We start from the raw sequence: 22,408 nt of genomic DNA, 5'->3' as shown, positions 1-22,408 counted from the left end.
TTTTCTTTCAGGGGATCTTCCAGGGATTTAACCCAGCCCCCCCCCCCCACCCCACATTGCAGGCAGTTTGTTTACACTCTGAGCCACCAGGGAACTCTAAGAATACTGGAGTGGGTAGCCTAGCCCTTCTCCAGAAGATCTTCCCAACACAGGAATCGGACCAGGGTCTCCTGCACTGCAGGTGAATTCTTTACCAGCTAAACTATCAGAGAAGCCCTATGGGCCATAAATCAAATCCAGCCAACTAGGACTTCCTGGTGGTCCAGTGATTAAGACTCTATGCTCCCAATGTAGGGGTCCTGGGTCCCATCCCTGGCCAGGAAAAATCCCACATGCTAGATGGTGTGTCCTACCCTCCCCCTGCAAAAAAATCCAGCCAGGTGTCTTTTTTCTGGGGGGTGGGGTAAATAAAACTTTACTGGAATACAACTAAACCCATTTGTTTATACACTGCTACTGGAGAGAATGGAATAGTTTGGGGCTCAAAAAGCCAAAAATATTTACTACTTGGCTTGTTAAAAAAAAAAAATTGCCAACCCCTGTTCTACATCAAAAAGCCATTCTTTTTACAAACTGCTAGGAAAACTAGCAAAAAAGATGGATATTTACAGTTTTGGAAGTTTGCTGTGCTCCCCCTATATGCCAGGGCTGACCTGAAAATCAATTCCAAGCCTTACCAGGCACTAAAGCAAGTAAACATTCCTCCTCTGGGAGTTACAGAGCTAGAAATGAAGCCATTGAAAGGCTCATGGATGAAACCACACAGTACTTGGACTTGTTTCTCTGCCTGGACCTGAGAACAACTCCTTAAGGTAACAGAGCCAATTATTTATTGTAAGTTGACACCACAAACAAAATGACTACACCTAACAGAACTATGAAGCAATTTGTTTGGCTAAAACCAGTTTCAAATTCTAGACAATTTTCACCCCAACATAATGACAGATCCCAACATTAATATGCTTCCACCTGGCCAAGATTACACACTAACCCAGAAACAGCCAAGGTGATGGATATGTGGTGGAGAGTTTAGATTTTGACATGACCCAGCTAGGAGGCCCAGGGGCTGTTTCCAATTGGAGGGTTGTTGGGCAGTTATCTGGGATGGGTGGGAGGTGGAAGCCCCGGAGAAAAAAAATGGAGTGAACAGCAAGGGAAGGAACTTAAAGACTGGAGAGGCAGTGATGGAGGCTGCCCATACAGATAACAGACCCATGAACAGTAGAGGACAGAACCCTTGGGCTGCCTGGAAAAAGAGGATGAAAAAGCAGGTTTATTTCAGTCGCTCAGTCGTGTCTAACTCTGTGAGCCATGAACTGCAGCATGCCAGGCTTCCTTGTCCATCACCAACTCCCAGAGTCCACCCAAACGCATGTCCATTGTGTTGGTGATGCCATGCAACCATCTCATCCTCTGTCGTCCCCTTCTCCTCCTGCCCTCAATATTTCCCAGCATCAGGGTATTTTCAAATAAGTCAACTCTCCATATCAGGTGGCCAAAGTATTGGAGTTTCAGAGCTGAAACATCACGGAGGAGAAGGAAGGGGTGGGTGTCCCAAAAGAGACAAGCAGACACATGCAGAGCTATTGAATCTGAGCATCACAAGAAAGCCTTTAGTTGAAACCACAATGATGGAGGAAGCTTCAGGGTCTCAGGACAAGTTCTGAAAGTAGTACTTCCTACAGCAACCCATCACCTATAATGACTCGGCCATGACCTGGTGCGTTTTTCAGTCTCACCCCGAAAAACACTTGCACGCAAGACTCTCAAAGTGCTGTCATTAAAGTTTGTCTAAAGGACTTGCCTGGTGGTCCAGTGGCTGAGACTCTGTGCTCCCTAATGCAGTTTGTGTGGTTTAATCCCTGGTGAGAGAACTAGGTCCCACATGCCACAGCTAAAGATTCTAAATGCTACGATGAAGACAGAAAATCTTCAATGAAGATCTTGCTCGGCCAAATAAATTAAAAAAAAAAAAAATGAACAAAGGACTGGCTTCACCCTGAAGCTCAGAGCATATGATGTTGCTTCCCTTCATCTGCAAAGATGTCCCAGCTCCTCCTCCAGTCACAAAGACTGCATTCCAAGGCAGCCCATCTGCCTCACCCAAACCACACTCCACCAACACTCCCAGCAAAAATGGCTCCAGGTTTGAAAGGCAGAGTAGCTGGGGATCTCTGTCCTCCTTGGCTTCTTCACCATAACAAAGCATTTATCCAACATTTTTCTCACTCATGGTAAAGAGAGTTGCAAATGAGGCAGCTTTGCAGACCTCTGGTCTGTACTCTTGACTCCATCAGACTTCTCCCATGAGGAAGACTTCATTAGGCTTGAACCTGGTAAAACACAGTCCTGAAGATGGACCTAGGGACCTAGGCTGTACCTGCCAAGTGTGTATAGTGTATCATATGTTACATGTGATGAGTCGTGCTTTGAATGCATCGTGCGTTCCAGACATGTACACTCCTTTTATTGCAATCCTCTGTTTGACAGTGAAGAGAGTGCTGGGCATTGCCAGTTGCAGAGGGCACTGTCTACAGGAGCCACAAATGGAGCCATCCTGTCCTACAACCCCAGGCAAAGTTCTCGGCATCCCTTGCTGTAGCTCAGAAAAAAACAAAACAAAAAAAAACCAAAAACCTCCCTGTACAAAAAGGCAAGCAGGCAAGGATAAAGAAATCCACACCCATCCACGATGCCTGTCCATGTGCACCAATCAGAAGGAAAGCCCCAAGCTAACTTCCCAGGTTGAATATTCCGGTTTGGATTATTCACTGTAATGCTGCTTGCAAAACTCCTTTTGAGGTCCCCAGGAGTGTCCAAAAATTAGCAGACTCCCTTGCTGCCCTAATGGAAACATTATTCTGGAAACAGCAAAAGGGAGGGAAGAGGGGGAAAAGTCATTGAAAATCTTTTTGGAAGCAAGCTTTCATATTTCATCCAGTGGATGCTACAGATAATGAAAGATGTTCACTCACCAAGGCCAGGGGATACCCAATTCTCTTGGGAGTCAGGACCTACTCGGGAAGGGACTGAGTGAGGGCAGTGGAGGTGAGAGGGGTAAGGCTTGGGGCTGGAAATGAAAGACCTTCCCTGGACAGGAACTTGAAAGGCCTGAAACAAATAGGGGTGGATATTCCATGGGAGGGGGTCTGGACACAGGCCTCATCTGAAGAATGACAGCCTGGTGAGTGCAGTGCCCCAGCAGGGGAGCTGTGAAAGATAAGTCCATAAATAGGAAGATGAGGAATTTGATCATGAGTTTCAGAAGCTTGAAGGATACCCTGGAGGCAGAAGTGGGGTGAAGGTTGGGGAGGGGTCCCAGAAGGCCTGACATGGAAGCAGGGCAATGACCCTGTATCATGTGAGCAAATAAAGACATGTAGTAACTTCATCCTTTAGGTAGACAGGAAAAAGCATCTCTCCCACCCAGAACAGATCACAGATAGGCAGTGGCTCAAACCAACATAGGGCAGGGAATATGAATGTAAGCAAGGACTCAGTTAGCTGAGAAGGCAGGTCAAGGTACATACTCGATGGACATCAAGGGGTCACCACAGGAAAGGAGTGTGCAGTAGAACTCAGATGTGGAGCTTTGATTGATGTGGAAAATTGCAACCACCAGAGATCAGAACAGAAGGAGGAGGAACATTTTTGTGCAGAATCAGATTTCAAAGGCCATGAATCACACTCATGACTTATCAGCTATGACTAGGAAGCCATCCAGAGGACAGCATGATAGCACTGGCTTCTGCAAACCAGGACATTCATTGATGTCATATCCCTGGTCACCCTTCTGAGTTCCCTTGTCTCCGAAGGGAGAGCTGAGTCATCCAGGAAAAGGATGCAATTGCAAAGCAATTGGAGAGCACATCTCTGGTAACAGAGAAGCCTATCAAAAACAAACAAACAAACAAAAAAAAACACTTCCACCAAAATGTGTCCAGACTTGCATGTACTTTTATCATTGGTCTCTGTCTCCTTGCACAATCCTGGGGAGTAGTCTTATCAGTGATCTGTGGAATTCAAGCTTGCCAGGAGCTCTCAGTTCAGTTCACTTAGTCAGTGTGTCCAAATCTTTGCAACCCCATGGACTGCAGCATGCCAGGCCTCCCTGTCCATCACCAATTCCCAGGAATTGCTCAAATTCATGTCCATTGAGTCAGTGATGCCATCCAACCATCTCATCCTCTGTCACCCCCTTCTCCTCACGGCTTCAATCTTTCCCAACACCCAGGTCTTTTCCAGTGAGTCAGTTCTTCACATCATGTGGCCAAAGTATTTGAGTTTCAGCTTCAGCATTGGTCCTTCCAATGAATGCTCAGGGCTGATCTCTTGTAGATTGGACTGGATGGATCTCCTTGCAGTCCAAGGGACACTCTCAAGAGTCTTCTCCAGCACCACAGTTCAAATGCATCCATTCTTAGGGGCTCAGCCTTCTTTATGGTTCAACTCTCATATTCACACATGACTACAGGAAAAACCATAGCTTTTACTAGATGGACGTTTGTGGGTAAAGTAACATCTCTGCTTTTTAGTACACTCTCTAGATTTGTCATAGCTTTTCTTCCAAGGGCGAGTAATTCTAGAAACATCTTTAAGAATGAAGTCCCATGTTATTCCAATTATGAAATGTACTCTTTTTAAATTTTTAAAAAATTTTCTTAAAGAGATGGAATTGTCCACTGATTATTTTTCAGTACAACCAGGAAAGAAGAAGGTAATGAATTTTCTATGGCTGACCTGGGCTTCCCATGTGGGCACTAGAGGTAAGGAACCTGCCTGCCAATGCAGGAGACATAAAAGACATGGGTTTGATCCCTGAGTTGGGAAGATGCCCTGGATGAGGGCACAGCAACCAATTCCAGTATTCTTGACTGGAGAATCCCATGGACAGAAGAGCCTAGTGGGCTATGGTCCACAGGGTCACACAGTCATACATGACTGAAGTACCTTAGCACAGAACACATGTCCTGAGTGCCAGATGACTATTCTATGGGGGGGGGGGGTCATTTTTTAACCCAACAACACAAAACATATTCAATAGCAATTTGAGTCACAACTGTGCATGAAATATATCTTGAACATTTAAAATGATCTCAACTCCCAGGTGTTTTAGTAGAATCATTTTCCAAATAAAAATACTCCTTGATCTTGGCTCTTTCCTTTCCCTCATCATGACATTCCAGTTTCCCATAATGTGCTTTGAACATGCCATGAAGAAGTGAAAATCAAGCATGCAGTGCTTAAGATATTAAACAATGAGTTAATGGGACCTATGATGGCACAGGGAGAGGGCAATGGCACCCCAGTCCAGTACTGTTGCCTGGAAAATCCCATGGACGGAGAAGCCTGGTAGGCTGCAGTCCATGGGGTCACACAGAGTGGACAGGACTGAAGCAACTTAGCAGCAGCAGCATGATGGCACAGCCTGTCAATATTTGGTATCCCCTTAAGGAAAAATGGGCTTCCCTGGTGGTTCAGAGGTTAAAACACCTGCCTGCAATGCAGGAGTCATGGGGTTCGATCCCTGGGTTGGGAAGATGCCCTGGAGAAGGAAATGGCAACCCACTCCAGTGTTCTTGCCTGGAGAATCCCATGGACGGAGGAGCCTGGTGGGCTACAGTCCACCAGGTTGCAAAGAGTCGGACACGACTGAGCAACTTCACTTTCACTTAAGGAAAAATAGCTTCCACATTTTACCCTGAAAAGTCACTGGAATATCTGTTTAGAAAGGAAACTATGTGTTTTTTTTAGATCTTTAGTACATACATTAAGCAGGTTGAACAAACTCAACTGTGTACAAATCCTCAAAACAACCAATAAAACTTCAATTAGAGAGGAAATTTACTTTCCTTGTGCTTGACAAAATGTATCTTGTGAAACAAGAAATGTGGTAACCACCTCCACATGTTTTAAAAAAAATAAAAAGCCAAAGAAGAAACCCCCAAACCCACCGCATCAGATGAGCAAGTAAGTATTTAGTCCTGCACATAAGAACATAAGGGTGTGCTCTGAAGAATCTAGCACCCTCCCTCCACTCATTGCCAAGGTGAGGACTACATCACATGTGGCTCCAAGATCAAGAAAGGCAGACATGGACCGGACAAGGGGACAGAGCCAGGCTGATGAACAGAGATGTCTGAAAGACCTGGAGGTACCAGAGGCTGCAGTTAGCAACTGAAGTCCACAGAGAAACAGAAAAGAAGCTGACTGCTCAAGGAAATCTTTTAAGAAACAGAATGTGTGGTCTTCCCTTTTAGTCTAGTGGATAGGAATTGCTTGCCAATGCATGGGAGACAGGTTCAAGCCCTGATCTGGGAGGATCCCACATGCTGCAGAGTAATTAGTCCCATGGGCCACAACAATTGCACCTGTGGTGTAGAGCCTGGGAGCCACAACCACTGAGCCTATGTGCTGAAAGTATGGAAGTCCTAATGCCCTAGAGCCTATGCTTTGTGACAACAGAAGCTACAAGAATGAGAAGCCTGTGCACCACAACTGGTAAATGACAATGTTAGTCACTCACCATGTCTGACTCTTTGTGAACCCGTGGATTATAGCTCACCTGGCTCCTCTGTCCATTGGGATTCTCTGGGCAAGAATACTGGAATGGATTGCCATAACCTCCTCCAGGGAATCTTCCCAACCCAGGGATGGGACTCGGATCTCCTGAATTGCAGGCAGATTTTTTACTGTTTGAGCCAGCAGGGAAGTCCATCACAACTACTGGGTAGCCAGTATTTGCTGTGACTAGAGAAAGCCCTTGTGCAACAAGGAAGACCCAGCACAGCCAAAAACAAATACATTAATTGTTTTTCAGTCACTAAATCGTGTCCAACTCTTTGTAGCCCCCATAGACTGCAGCATACCATGCTTTTCTGTCCTTCACCAACTCCCGAAGTTTGCTCAAACTCATATCCATTACATTAGTAATGGCATCCAACCATCTCATCCTCTGTCACCCCATTTTCCTTCTGCTTTCAATCTTTCTCAGCAGCAGGGTCTTTTCCAAAGAGTCAGTTCTTCCCACCAGGTAGCCAAAGTATTAGAGATTCAGCTTCAGCATCAGTCCTTCCAATGAACATTCAGGGTTTATTTCCTTAAGGATGGACTTGTTTGACCTCCTTGCAGTCCAAGGGACTGTTAAGAGCCTTCTTCAATAGCACAGTTCAAAAACATCAAATACATAAATAAAATAGTACAGTTTTTTAAAAAGAAATGAAAAGGGAAGGACATTTGCATCAGGGGGACAGTGGTAGCAAATCAGAACCCAAGCAATACTTGACAGGGACCCCTGACAGGACTGTTCAAGTCTGAGCCCAGAGCCCATGGAATCCTCAGTGGAAGATAAAGCCCAAGGTACATGCCTGCTCTCCACGAGGGGTGAATGTCCAGGGGTACAGGGCTTTGCAGAGTCCTGATCCTCAGGGACAGACAGTACTCTGGATAGCACAGAGAAATCTGTAGAGGGGATGCTGTCTGGAGTGCAATGCTCAGGGGGCATTTTCTGAACACCCCTGTCTGGCGAAGGGAAGTTGGAATCCAGGAAAAAGGTGTGCAGAGAATATCAATTCCACTGCCATGCCAGTTAGCAATGCAGTGTGTCTTAAGTACAAACCACCAGTCACCAGCTAAGTGGAGAACAGGGGCTGGACAAGTGGACTGAAATTCAGTACTTGGATACAGTCTCAAAAATGACAGAATGATCTCTGTTCATTTCCAAGGCAAACCATTCAATATCACGGTAATCCAAGTCTATACCCCAATCAGAAATGCTGAAGAAGCTGAAGTTGAATGGTTCTATGAAGACCTACAAGACCTTCTAGAACTAACACCCCAAAAAGATGTCCTTTTCATTATAGGGGACTCGAATGCAAAAGTAGGTAGTCAAGATCCACCTAGAGTAACAGGAAAATTTGGCCTTGGAGTACAGAATGAAGCCAGGCAAAGGCTAATAGAGTTTTGACAAGAGAACGCACTGGTCATAGCAAACACCTTCTTTCAACAACACAGGAGAATACTCTACACACGAACATCACCAGATGGGCAAACCAAAATCAGATTGATTATCTTCTTTGCAGCCAAAGATGGAGATGCTCTATACAGTAAGGAAAAACAAGACTGGGAGCTGACTGTGGCTCAGATCATGAACTCTTTATTGCCAAATTCATATTGAAATTTAAGAAAGTAGGGAAAACCACTAGACCATTCAGGTATGACCTAATCAAATTCCTTATAATTATACAGTGAAGTGCGGAATAGATTTAAGGGACTAGATCTGATAGACAGAGTGCCTGATGAACTATGGACGGAGGTTCATGACATTGTATAGGAGACAGGGAACAAGACCATCTCAAAGAAAAATAAATAGAAAAAATAAAAACGGCTGTCTGAGGAGGCCTTACAAATTGATCTAAAAAGAAGAGAATGAACAGGAAAGGAGAAAAGGAAAGATATACCCATTTGAATGCAAAGTTCCAAAGACTAGCAAGGAGAGATAAGAAGGCCTTCCTCAGCGAACAATGCAAAGAAATAGAGAAACCCAATAGAATGGGAAAGACTAGAGATCTCTTCTGGAGAAGGCAATAGCACCCTACTCCAATATTCTTGCCTGGAAAATCTCATGGACAGAGGAGCCTGGTAGGCTACAGTCCATGGGGTCGCTAAGAGTCAGACATGACTGAGCGACTTCACTTTCACTTTTCACTTTCATGCATTGGAGAAGGAAATGGCAACCCACTCCAATGTTCTTGCCTGGAAAATCCCAGGGACGGTGGAGCCTGGTGGGCTGCCAGCTATGGGGTCGCACAGAGTTGGACACGACTGAAGCAACTTAGAAGCAGCAGCAGCAGCAGTAGAGATCTCTTCAAGACAATTAGAGATGCCAAGGAAATATTTCATGCAAAGATGGGCACAATAAAGGACACAAATCACACGGACCTAAAAGAATCAGAAGATATTACAAAGAAGTGGCAAGAATACACAGAAGAAATGTTCAAAAAAGATCTTCACAACCCAGATAGTCATGATGGTGTGATCACTCACCTAGAGCCAGACATTCTGTAATGTGAACTCAAGTGTGCTTTAGGAAGCATCACTATGAACAAAGCTAGTGGAGGTGATGGGATTCCAGTTAAGATATTTAAATCCTAAAAGATGATGCTGTGAAAGTGTTGCACTAAATAGGCTAGCAAATTTGGAAAACTCAGCAGTGGCCACAAGACTGGAAAAGGTCAGGTTTCATTCCAATCCCAGGCAAAAGCAATGCCAAAGAATGCTTAAACTACCACACAGGTGCACTCATCTCAAATGCTAGCAAACTAATGCTCAAAATTCTCAAAGTCAGGTTTCAAAAGTACATAAACTGTGAACTTCCAGATGTTCAAGCTAGTATTAGAAAAGGCAGAGGAATCAGAGATCAAATTGCCAACATCACTGGAACATCAAAAAAGCAAGAAAGTTCCAGAAAAAACATATATTTCTGCTTTGTTTACAATGCAAAAGCCTTTGACAGTGTAGGTCACAATAAGCTTTGAAAAGTTCTGAAAGAGATGAAAATACCAGATTACCTTACCTACCTCTTGAGAAACCTGTATGCAGGTCAGGAAGCAACAGTTAGAACTGGACATGGAACAACAAACTGGTTCCAAATAGGACAAGGAGTACGTCAGGATTGTATGTTGTCACCCTGGTTATTTAACTTATATGCAGAGTACATCATGAGAAATATGGACTGGATGAAGCATAAGCTGGAATCAAGATTGCCGGGAGAAATATAAATAACCTCATATATACAGATGATATCACCCTATGGCAGACAGTGAAGAACTAAAGAGCCTCTTGATGAAAGTGAAAGTGGAGAGTGAAAAAGTTGGCTTAAAGCTCAACATTAAGAAAACTAAGAACATGGCATCTGGCCCAGTCATTTCATGGCAAAAAGATAAAGAAACAGTGGAAACAGTGACTGGCTTTATTTTGGGGGGTCCAAAATTACTGCAGATGGTGATTGCAGCCATGAATTCAAAGATGCTTAGTCCTTTGAAGGAAAGTTATGACCAACCTAGACAGCATATTCAAAAGCAGAGACATTACTTTGCCAACAAAAGTTCATCTAGTCAAGGCTATGATTTTTCCAGTAGTCATGTATGCATCTGATAGTTGAAGTATAAAGAAATCTGAGCACTGAAGGATTAATGCTTTTGAACTGTGGTGTTGAAAAAGACTCTTGTGAGTCCCTTGGATTGCATAGATATCCAACCAGTCATCCATCCTAAAGGAGATGAGTCCTGGGTGTCCACTGGAAGGATTGATGTTGAAGCTGAAAGTCCAATACTTTGGTCACCTGATGTGAAGAGCTTATTGAAAAAGTTCCTGATGCTGGGAAAGATTGAGGGCAGGAGGAGAAGGGGACGCCAGAGGATGAGATGGTTGGATGGCATCACCGACTCAATGGACATGAGTTTGGGTAAACTCTGGGAGTTGGTGATGGACAAGGAGACCTGTCGTGCTGCAGTTCATGTGGTCGCAAAGAGTGACATGACTGAGAGACCGAACTGTGACCCTCGTGCTGACTGAACTGAACAGAATTGTCATTTTGTTAATTGATTGGGGTTGGTTATGTAGATCTTTTTTTCTTGTTTTGTATTTCTTGACTATTTAAGTTCATTTAACATTTTTTCTAAAGCTGTTTTTGTGGTACTGAGCTGTCTTAAATTTTTGCCTGTCTGAACAGCTTTTGATTTCTCCATCAATTTTGAAAGAGATACTTAAGTACAGTAATCTTTGTGGTATATTTTTCATTTTCAGTCCTTTAAATATATTTTGCCATTCCCTCTGGCCTGCAGTTTCTGCTGAAAGAACAGCTCTTAAGGGTAATGGGGTTTCACTTGTATGTGTCATGTTGCTTCTCCCTTATTGCTTTTAAAATTTTCTTTTTGTTTAACCTTTGCTAGTTTGATTAGTATGTGTCTTGCCATATTTCTCCATAGGTTTATCCTATATGGAGCTCATTGTGCCTCTTGGACTTGTTGGACTATTTCCTTTACCTTATTGAGTACAATTACAACTCTAGTCTCTTCAAAAATTTCCCATACCCTTTCTTCCTCTCATCTTCTTCTGGGACCCCTATAATTGGAACACTGATGCATTTAATATTTTCCCAGATGGCTCTGAGAGTATCCTCCATTCTTTGCATTTTTTTAGTTTATTCTGATCATTAGCAGTTATTTCCACCATTTCACCTTCCAGCTCACTGATTCATTCTTCTACTTCAGATATTCTGCTATTGATTCATTTTAGAGTGTTTTTTATTTCAGTAATAGTGTTGTTTGTTTCTGTAAGTTTGTTCTTTAATTCATCCGGGGGTTTCTTCATTGATTCTTGTACTTTCTCCATTTTGTTTTCAAGGTCATTGATAATCTTCACTATCATTTTTCTGAATTCTTCAGGTAGCTTGCCTATTTCCTCTTCATTTCTTTGGAGTTCTGTGTTTCTAGTTTGTTCCTTCATTTATGTAGAATTTTTATGACTTTTTTTTTTTTAACTTATGTTGCTTTAGATTTCCTTTACCCAGGCTTCAAGGTTTAATTCTTTCTTCCTTTTGGTTTCTGCCCTCCTAAGCCTTGTCCAGTGTTTTGTGTATGGTTTGTATAGCTGACATTTGTGGTGAGTTTTTGTTTGTTTGTTTTCCCTCTGATGAGAGAGGCTGAGTAAGGTAACAATCCTGTCTACTGATGATTGGGATTTTATTTTATTTTTGTTTGTTTTGAATGAGGTATACTGCACACGGTGCCACTCGTGATTGGGTGATGCTGGGTCTTGTATTCAAGTGGTTTCCATTGTGTGTCTTCACACTATTTGATACTCCCTAGGGTTAGTTCTCTGGTAGTCTTGGATTTTGGAGTGAGTGCTCTCATTCCAAGTGCTGAGGGATTGATCTCTGGTCAGGAATGGAAATTCCACAAGAGGTTTGTTGTGGCATTATGTGAGATAATGAGAAATGTTCAAAAATGAGAAAACAAACATGAACCACAGACAAATGGCAGTTGCCAAATCAGGCTAATAATAATGAAAATAATGTAACATACACATATACATATATACCCATGAGCAAAGTGAAAGGAGTCCAGCAAAAATAACATACAGTAATCCAGCCAGCAAATAAAGCAAATCCAGAATTATATTTACCTGTTAAGAACAAAACTATAGCAAAAATGAAAAACAAACAAACAAACAAAAAACAAAACAACAACAACCTAAAGCATGGTCCAAGTGGGGATTAAAACAATGAAAACAAAACTAACAAATATGTTGATAGGAAAGGAAAGAAGAGAAAGAAAGTATAGATATACAGAGTTAAATAGAGGGAATTGAAAACTTTTACATGTTAGAGATTAACTGCAAGAGGAAAAGAACAGTAGGAAAGGCAAACAAAGGAATAAATGTAGAAATATATAATAGGTTGAAAAAATTTAAATTAACATTATAAAAAATGGAAAAAAGTGGAAGAAAAAAAAACTTCTATCCAGTGTAGATTCAGAGGTTTATAGCAACAATAAAAAGTGTTACTGAATACACACATATACATATACACCCACAAGGAAAATCAAAAGAGTCCAACAAAAATAGGGTACAATAGATCAACCTGTCAAACACAGAAAGCCAAAAATTATATCTACCAAAAGAATAATGACTAAAGCACAAATGGGAAAACAAAACTAAAGCATGTTGCCAATTGAGTAATAAAGGAATGAAAATAAACCTAACAAAACGTTGATAGGAAAGGAAATAAAGAAAACAAAGAATAGATATGCAAAGGTAAAAGAGGTAGATGAAGAAGATGTATATACATTAAAGATTAACCAAAAGGGGAAAAGACAAGTAGGAAAGGCAAAGAAAAGAATAAACGTAGAAAAAATATGATAGGTCTAAAAATTAAAAAAAATAAAAATAAAAAGAGGGGAAATGGAAGAAGACAATAAAAAGGAAAAACAAAACAAAACTCCACAGAGCAGCAAGAGGCCAATGTAAAAACAGAGGTTTATAACAAAAATAAAAAGTGTGACTGAATATGCACATATACATATACATCTATAAGGAACATAGAAACAGTCCAAAAAAAAAAAAAAAAAAAAGTACATTAAGTTGACCCAGCGAGCAAGGAAACCAAAAGTTTATCTACAAGAACAAAACTAACTGAAACACAAACTGGAAAACAAAACTAGAGCAAGGTTCTAGTTGGGGAATAAAGCAATTAAAATAAAACTAACAAATATTTTGAGAGGAAAGAAAGAATAGATATGCAAACTTAGAGGTAGAAAAAAATGATTTATATACATTAAGGATTAACTGAAAGGTGAAAAGAACAATAGGAACAGCAAACAAAGTAATAAATGTAGAAAAAAATAGAGGCTTAAAAATTAAAGATAGAAAAAGACTAAAAAAAAAAAAAAAAAGGAAAATTCTAGAGAACTGCAAAAGCCCAATGTAGAAGCAGAGGTTTATAATTGGAAAAAAATGTGACTGAGGAAATGAAAAAAAAAAAAAAAAAAAGCTTGAAAGCTTCATTTGTTTTCATAGTGCCAATAAAATCAACAGCTACAACAGAGGGTGGTGGTGGGGGAGAAAGAAAGAAAAAATTCAAAAGAATCTACAGAGCAAGTCAAAACAGAAGAACAATATATGTTTATCTTGAGTCACTGCTGAAAGAGTCCTCTCCTTCACTTGGAATTACAGTCTACCTCACCTCCCTAGGATACCCTTCATCATTTTACTGATCTCTGGACCTGCTGTGGGGGCAGCTTACATTCTAATATGGTTCCATTCCTATGTGTTCTAGCCTCCAATGTCCATAGCTATCAGAATTACTGTGGTTTTGTTTGTTTGTATTTGTGGGAGCTCTCAATGACATTTTATATATTCCATAGACACAGAGTCTGCCTAGTTGATAGTATGGATTTAACCTGCAGCTTGTACAGCTGGTAGGAAGTTTCTGGGTCTTCTTCCTTAGTCATATTGCTGCTGGGTTTCAGTTGTGGTTTTATATCCATCTCTGCATGTGGTTTGTCCACTGGGGTTTGCTCCTGAGGTTTCCCTTGAGGCTTTGGGCCTGTGAGGGCCAGGTGTGGAGGTGGTGCAGCTGCTTGGGTCACAGGGGTTCTGGCAACACCGGGTACTCAGCGATCTGGTGATTTAGGGCAGCAGGTAATATAGTGCTCTAGAAGGGTATGGCAATCAGTATTGGCCAATATGCCCCAGTAGTCTTGCATGGATAAGCCCCTCCCTGATAGAGAATCCTGACAGGCCACAGTATACAGGGTAGAAAAGAGTCTGACACTACTGAAGCGACCCTGAGAGCAAAGACATGAGAGTCTTTACCTGTGACAGCTCTGTCTGAGTGAGAGTTGAACATGAAGGTAACACAGCTGCTTGGCTTGTGGGGACCCTGGCAGTGCCAAGTGTACAGGCACTTGGACTGCCTCCACCGCAGGAGTTATGGCCCTATCAGTGTCTTTTTTTGAGCCTCTTGTAGCTGGCAACCTTAAGGCTTCTTTGGCTAGTATTTCCCTGTAGTCCCGTGCATTCAGGGACTTCAAGGGCTCCCTTGTCTGGGGTCCTTCTCTGTTGTTCAGCATGTCAGGCACATAGAGGGGCCCCCTAGGCTGGGATCCTACTCTGTAGTTTGGAGCATCGGGCACTTAAAAGAGCACCCTGGGTGGTGTCTTACTCTGTAGTTCAGTGATTCAATTGCTTGATGGGCAAGCATCTCTATTGTTCAGCTGTGATGCAGGTGTGTGGGGAAAGAGAGGCTATGGTGATGGCTCCACCCCCTATACAGGACTCAGCAGAGTCACCTTCCTTCCATGGCTTCCTAGCTTACCTCCACAGGCATTTTCCACACAATCACCTCATTCGCACATTCCATCTATTTGTCTCTAATCAGTAGACAACAGGCCACAGCCAGGGATTTCTCCACAATCTCTATGAACCATCTGCTACCTGCTGCACCTTCTATGGGACCTGCATCCCTCTCTGGGGTGTGTATGGCTGTGGAAAAGACTGTCTGATTCTCATTCCATTTAGGCTTCCACAGATCAGCTGTTTAACTCTCAGCCAGACAGTTGCTCCCATGTGGTGATCGGAAACCTAGTTCAGATCTCCCACCCGCTAACTGCAGCTCCAGTCCTACTAACACTCATGTTTCCCACACCACCCCGCTCTCCCAGTTCCTTCATCCTACCGATTTTTTTTGTGGTTCCATATATTCTTTTCCTCTGTTCAGGCAGTCCTGTGTGCTCTCAGCTGATGTTCTGCAAGCATTTGTGTCTGAAGGTGTATTCCTGATGTATCCTTGGAGAGAGATGTACTCCCTGTCCACCTCCACCTCCACTGTCTTGTTCTCAACTTTTTGACTATCAGAAATAAGACTGCTATGAACAGTCATGTGTGTCCTAAGTGAGTAAGCAAAAGTGGACACCGGGAAGAGAGCACTTCACAGAAACCACAGGAAATCCCACTAAGCCAACAAAGAATGTCCCTCAGGGGTACATCTCAGTCTGGCTGACCCTGCTAGTCAATTAGGAACACAAGGACTGTGGTGAAGCACACAACTCATTCCCCTATCTTCCAGAGCCAACAACCTCAGTGAGAGACCTTGAGAACTAGATGGGTAGGCATGATTACTCAGTGTTTCCTGAAAGAAGCTGGAAGCTTGTGGTAGCTATTGATGGAAATGAATTCCACCATGGTCTTGACTGTGAGGTAACACCCAAAGGAGGTTCTGGCATGAAAACAGGATGAGAAGAAATTTGTGAGGGCACATATTGAGAAGACCTTTGCACATGAGGCTCACACACAACTGGGCAAGCTCCACCCCTTCCTGGGAATACTAATCAGTCACAGATGGCCATTTCCTTCTTGGGGTCATCCAGCACAACCTGAAGCATGCATTTATCTGCCTCATCCCCATCATTATGTTAAAACCGAAGCCTGCCAGAAAAATGAACGACCCAATCAAAAAGTGGGCCAAAGAACTAAATAGACATTTCTCCAAAGAAGACATACAGATGGCTAACAAACACATGAAAAGATGCTCAACATCACTCATTATCAGAGAAATGCAAATCAAAACCACTATGAGGTACCATTTCACACCAGTCAGAATGGCTGCTCTCCAAAAGTCTACAAATAATAAATGCTGGAGAGGGTGTGGAGAAAAGGGAACCCTCTTACACTGTTGGTGGGAATGCAAACTAGTACAGCCACTATGGAGAACAGTGTGGAGATTCCTTAAAAAACTGGAAATAGAACTGCCTTATGATCCAGCAATCCCACTGCTGGGCATACACACTGAGGAAACCAGAAGGGAAAGAGACACGTGTACCCCAATGTTCATCGCAGCACTGTTTATAATAGCCAGGACACGGAAGCAGCCTAGATGTCCATCAGCAGATGAATGGATAAGAAAGCTATGGTACATATACACAATGGAGTATTACTCAGCCATTAAAAAGAATACATTTGAATCAGTTCTAATGAGGTGGATGAAACTGGAGCCTATTATACAGAGTGAAGTAAGCCAGAAGGAAAAACACCAATACAGTATACTAACGCATATATATGGAATTTAGAAAGATGGTAACAATAACCCGGTGTACGAGACAGCAAAAGAGACACTGATGTATGGAACAATCTTATGGACTCTGTGGGAGAGGGAGAGGGTGGGAAGATTTGGGAGAATGACATTGAAACATGTAAAATATCATGTAAGAAACGAGTTGCCAGTCCAGGTTCGATGCACGATACTGGATGCTTGGGGCTAGTGCACTGGGACGACCCAGAGGGATGGTATGGGGAGGGAGTAGGGAGGAGGGTTCAGGATGGGGAACACATGTATACCTGTGGTAGATTCATTTTGATATTTGGCAAAACTAATACAATTATGTAAAGTTTAAAAATAAAATAAAATTAAAAAAACAAACAAACAAAAAAACCCCCGAAGCCTGGGTATTACAACTAGGGAGGTGACCATTAGTCCTAGATTTGAAACAAGACAGTTCCAAATGGAGCAAGAGCAAGTGTATTCAGTGCATTCTCACAGCGTGAAGACAGGGGTTTCAGACTGTTACATGAATACTGAGAAAAGGAGGTGGGATGGAAAAGATTTCTCATAAGTGGCTCAGAATTTAATGGTCTTCAAGGTGCATTAAGACCACTTGTAGGAGGAAAGTGAAATCTTATTTCCACAGCCTAATTATCATGGAGGGATTTGAGGCAAGATAATAAACAGTAAATAATGATGTAACATGAGAGAGAATAGATTGAAAGGCTTAAAACTGTGTCTGTGAGGCAAAGTTTGGAAGAGACACATTCTCCCTGCCATGTAATCCATGTGTGTTGACTTAGAGAGATGAGGATGGCAGGTGAGACTGGCGGGCTCCTTAGAAGCATTAAAAATGCCTAATACTCCCACCAAATCATCTGAGTTGCTCCCCATCCACCCTTAGAGGTGTCAGGTTGAGGCTTTTTGATGACAAGGCTCATGGAGGGCCGCCATTGGCTAGGGAGGTAACTAGCTGCTGCTACTGCTGCTAAGTTGCTTCAGTCATGTCCGACTCTGTGCAACCCCATAGATGGCAGCCCTCCAGGCTCGGCCATCCCTGGGATTCTACAGGCAAGAGCACCAGAGTGGGTTGCCATTTCCTTCTCCAATGCATGAAAGTGAAAGGTGAAAGTGAAGTTGCTCAGTCATGTCTGACTCTTAGCGACCCCATGGACTGCAGTCTACCAGGCTCCTCCGTCCATGGGATTTTCCAAGCAAGAATACTGGAGTGGGGTGCCATTGCCTTCTCCGAGGAAAGTAACTTACTGACCTCATAATCATTAGGGTGTGGTCCCCTATATATAGCAGTGTTCAGGGGCTCTACAGCAGACTACTGAGAGTTTTCAAAATGACTAAGGTGATCAGGAAGCCAAAAGGTCTAGAGCAATTAGGGAACAGCCGACTCCTATCCAAGACAAAAAGATGAAGACCTCCTATCAACTGAGGTCTAAAAGAAGTGTCAAGATGAGTGAACCCACCCAAGCTGAACTTACCCAAGAGTGAGTGAACTCACCCTTGCTCATTGACACTGCCCCACAAGACACCCTCCCCTTTCCTTGTCTTGTACATGCCTCCTTTGGCCACATTCCTTCTCCTGAAGCCATCAATATCAACCATCAATAACCTCTTCCCCAAAATATTGCCATTCTTTGCTCCCTCCTCTCTTGCTCTGTAGCCAGTGTTCCAAGGTGAATGAAGAGCTGAATCAGAACAAATGGGAAGAGGCCCCAGAGATCATGGAGACCCCTGCCATCCCAGCTGGACAAATGGGTAGCCAGTCATTTCAGAACTTGGCTATAGACCTCTGATTTCTTTGGGGGTCTCGCCTCTGAAAAATGGCCAACATTACAGACATTGAATATCCTACCAACAGCATACATTAATAATGAAATGTAAATAAAATCAACCTGATGTGAAATTTTGTGTTTCTCTGAGCTCTCTGATAGATAGTGTGGGGCAGAAATGTCAGAGAAAGGATAAATGTGTGAAGAGGGAGGGAGATGGTTCCTGTGCAGCTGGAGATGGGACTAGAAGGTCCAGTTAGCTAGAAAGTATGAGGCAGAACTCTGCCCAGACTGAGTCCCGAAGATACACTTTCCATGGGAGAAGAGGAAGAGGACATGGTGTTTCTGTGTGTGAGTGCAGGGGTTGGAAGTTAGCTGGAGAGCCATGTCATGTGGCGGGGGTTGGGGGGAATGTCATTTGCTAAAAATCATCAAAGTAGTTGCCCCTAGGATATCTACCTCATAGTAGTGTTTATTACACCTCAAGATATGATGTCATCAAATAACAGCCTCAAAAACTCAAACTTCCTTACTAAAATATAGCCCATAGGAATGAAATAATGGGTTTTAGTATAGAGATTTCTCAAAAAGCTAAGACGGAACAACACATGACCTAACAGTTTCATTATTGGATATATATTAAAAAACATACCCACAACTTTAATCAAAAAGTCACATGAATCCCAATGTCCCCCAAAGCACACCATTCACAAAGACATGGAGACAACTTAAATGTCCATTAGATGATAGACAGATGAATGGATAAAGATGTGGTATATGTGTACAAAAGGACATTTATTTTTGTTCAGTCACTAAGGCATTTCCCACTCTTGGGGACCTGATGGATTCTAACCCCTCAATACTCCTCTGTGCATGTAATTTTCCAGGCAAGAACACCCCAGTTGGTTGCCATTTCCTTTTCCAAGTGATCTTTCTTACCTAGGTTTTGAACTCACATCTCCTCCTTTACAGGGAGATTTTTCCTTATTGAGCCACCAAGGAAGACCTTGGAATGTTACTCAGCCATAAAAACAATGAAATTAATGCCATTTGCAGCAACATGAAAGGTATAATAGTATTAAAATAATAAAGACAAATACTGTATGGTATCACTTACAGAATCTTAAAATACCACAAAGTGGAGAATGTAACAAAAATAGAGGCTCACAGATATATAGAACATTGAGTGGTTACCAGCAGATAGCAGGGAGGGGAAGGAGCAATACAGAGGTGGTGGAGTGGAAGGCACAAAATTTGGTGTAAGATGAGCTCAAGGATATATTTTACAGCATGGGGATTTTTGCCAGCATTTTATAATAACTATAAATGGAAAGCAAATTTTATAAAGTGTATAATAAGAAAGAAAAGGAAAGAAAAGGGGGAGGTAGGAGGGAAGGAAGGAAGGAAATAATGGCAGTTTTTGGAGGTCACAAAGGAAATATTGACTAGGCCCTTTTTAGCTAAGAATTTTAGAATGGAGCAGTGGCCTTCCACAGATGGGTTGGGGGAGCGGCCCACATCCAGTGCAGGCAACACTGGAGGGCATTGTCCATGAGGAGTTTTATTACAAGAATAAAACCAAGTAAAAGCTGTTTCTGTTTTTATTAGCATCTCCATGTGAAGAGTTGACTCATTGGAAAAGACTCTGATGCTGGGAGGGATTGGGGCAAGAGGAGAAGGGGATGACAGAGGATGAGATGGCTGGGTGGCATCACTGGCTCGATGGATGTGAGTCTCAGTGAACCCCGGGAGTTGCTGATGGACAGGGAGGCCTGGTGTGCTGCGATTCATGGGGTCATAAAGAGTCGGACACAACTGAGCGATTGATCTGATCTAATCTGATATTCCAGTATTCTAAAATAATGCCCGTAATTAAATGTTTCCTCTGCAAATTCAAATTTTGTTGGCTTAAGTCTTAAAAGCTTGTTGTCATTTATGTCAGATTTTAATGTTTTATTTATTATTCACAAGGAACAAAATTTTAGTATATATATATATATATATATATATATATACATATAAATGCATACACATACACACATATGTGTATATATGTGTGTGTGTGTGTATATATATATTTAATTATATATATATATATAAAATTATATATATATATAACTTTATGTGACCACAGATTTAGTACTTATCTTTAAAACTTCATTGTCTTCTTTGAGGGAGTTAACTAAGAGAAGACCCTGTTGAACAGTTGTCACCAGTACAAGCTGCCATGATTACCACTGCTCCATTCTACAGAGCATCCTTAATGGTTTGGAAAGCCTTGAGACCACTTTCTGCACAGCCTGCAGCCCCTGAGGGAACGTACTATCACACACTCCACCTTCAAACCATTGATTCAAAATCCACAGTGATACCACAAAGATTGTCAAGGTAAACATACACAGTATGCTTTTATTTACCTCTGAATTATGAAACAAAGTATTCTCTACTGCGTATAAACTTTTTAGCTTGAAAAGTACAAAGTCTTATATTGGAACATTAAATAATCTGTTGAATTTGAAAAATATGTTTTAAAGTGAAATCCATTTTTAATTGTCAGTTACTTTCAGACTATGAGAAAAAAGGCAAAAACAAAATAAAGTTATGTTCATTACAGTTACTGCTTAAACTGTATATTTTGCAGATTTTTAAAAATTCCTCTACAAATTTGCAATCTTAATTAGATATAAAATGATCAATAGACTTTACACTATGTTTATTTTCTGGACATTTTTAGTTCTTTAGTTTATGAATGTAACTAGAAAGATTTTCTATTAAGTGAGTATTAAAAATCACTCCTCTCCCTTGTGTGGAGCACACTGTTTACACTACTGTTGGGAGACATCTTATTGCCTAAAATCTTTTCTAATTCAGCTCTAGTGTCTACTATTTTATAATTCAGCTCTACTATCTAGGCTTTTTGTTTTGCTTTGTTTAGCCTGAGAAGTTTCTCATGCATTTCTAGTATCTTCAGAGTTTCTGTCAGGAATGTGTTTCTGTTGTTTAGTTGCTCAGTCATGTCCATCTCTTGCCACCCCATGGACCATAAGCACACCAGTCTCCTCTGGCCTTGGGAATTCTCCAGGCAAGAATACTGAAATTGCTTGCTGTACTCTCCTCCTGGGGATCTTCTTGACCCAAAGATAGAATTTGTGTCTGCTATGGCTCCTGTATTGCAGGCAGATTCTTTACCACTATACAAGCCACAATTTTTCTTGTATACACAAAACACACTTCAATTATGAAGATTCACAATCAGTGAAAAATAAAGATGGAGAAGACCATTTATATTTTACCAACTAATAATGTTAAAAATCCTTCATTTAAATTTGCCTTAAAAAAAAAAATTCATTGAAGGATAATTGCTTTCCAGAATTTTGTTGTTGTTGTTGTTGTTTTTAACTTTTCATTTTTTTAAATTTTTTTTTCCTTTTTTTATTTTTTATTTTTTTTCCTAATTTTATTTTATTTTTAAACTTTACATAATTGTATTAGTTTTGCCAAATATCAAAATGAATCTACCACAGGTATACATGTGTTCCCCATCCTGAACCCTCCTCCCTACTCCCTCCCCATACCATCCCTCTGGGTCGTCCCAGTGCACTAGCCCCAAGCATCCAGTATCGTGCATCGAACCTGGACTGGCAACTCGTTTCTTACATGATATTTTACACGTTTCAATGCCATTCTCCCAAATCTTCCCACCCTCTCCCTCTCCCACAGAGTCCATAAGACTGTTCTATACATCAGTGTCTCTTTTGCTGTCTCGTACACAGGATTATTGTTACCATCTTTCTAAATTCCATATATATGCCTTAGTATACTGTATTTATGTTTTTCCTTCTGGCTTACTTCACTCTGTATAATAGGCTCCAGTTTCATCCACCTCATTAGAACTGATTCAAATGTATTCTTTTTAATGGCTGAGTAATACTCCACTGTGTAATTTTGTTGTTCTGTGGCAAACTTCAACATGACAGTCTTTCTTAACTCACAGTTTGTCTTCAATATCATCTAATCCTATGTA

Source organism: Bos taurus, chromosome Y (genome assembly GCF_002263795.3).
Source record: "Bos taurus isolate L1 Dominette 01449 registration number 42190680 breed Hereford chromosome Y, ARS-UCD2.0, whole genome shotgun sequence".
In the NCBI taxonomy this organism is placed as follows: Eukaryota; Metazoa; Chordata; class Mammalia; order Artiodactyla; family Bovidae; genus Bos; species Bos taurus.
The sequence above is the reverse complement of the archived record's forward strand: the minus strand, read 5'-3'. Positions refer to the sequence as shown.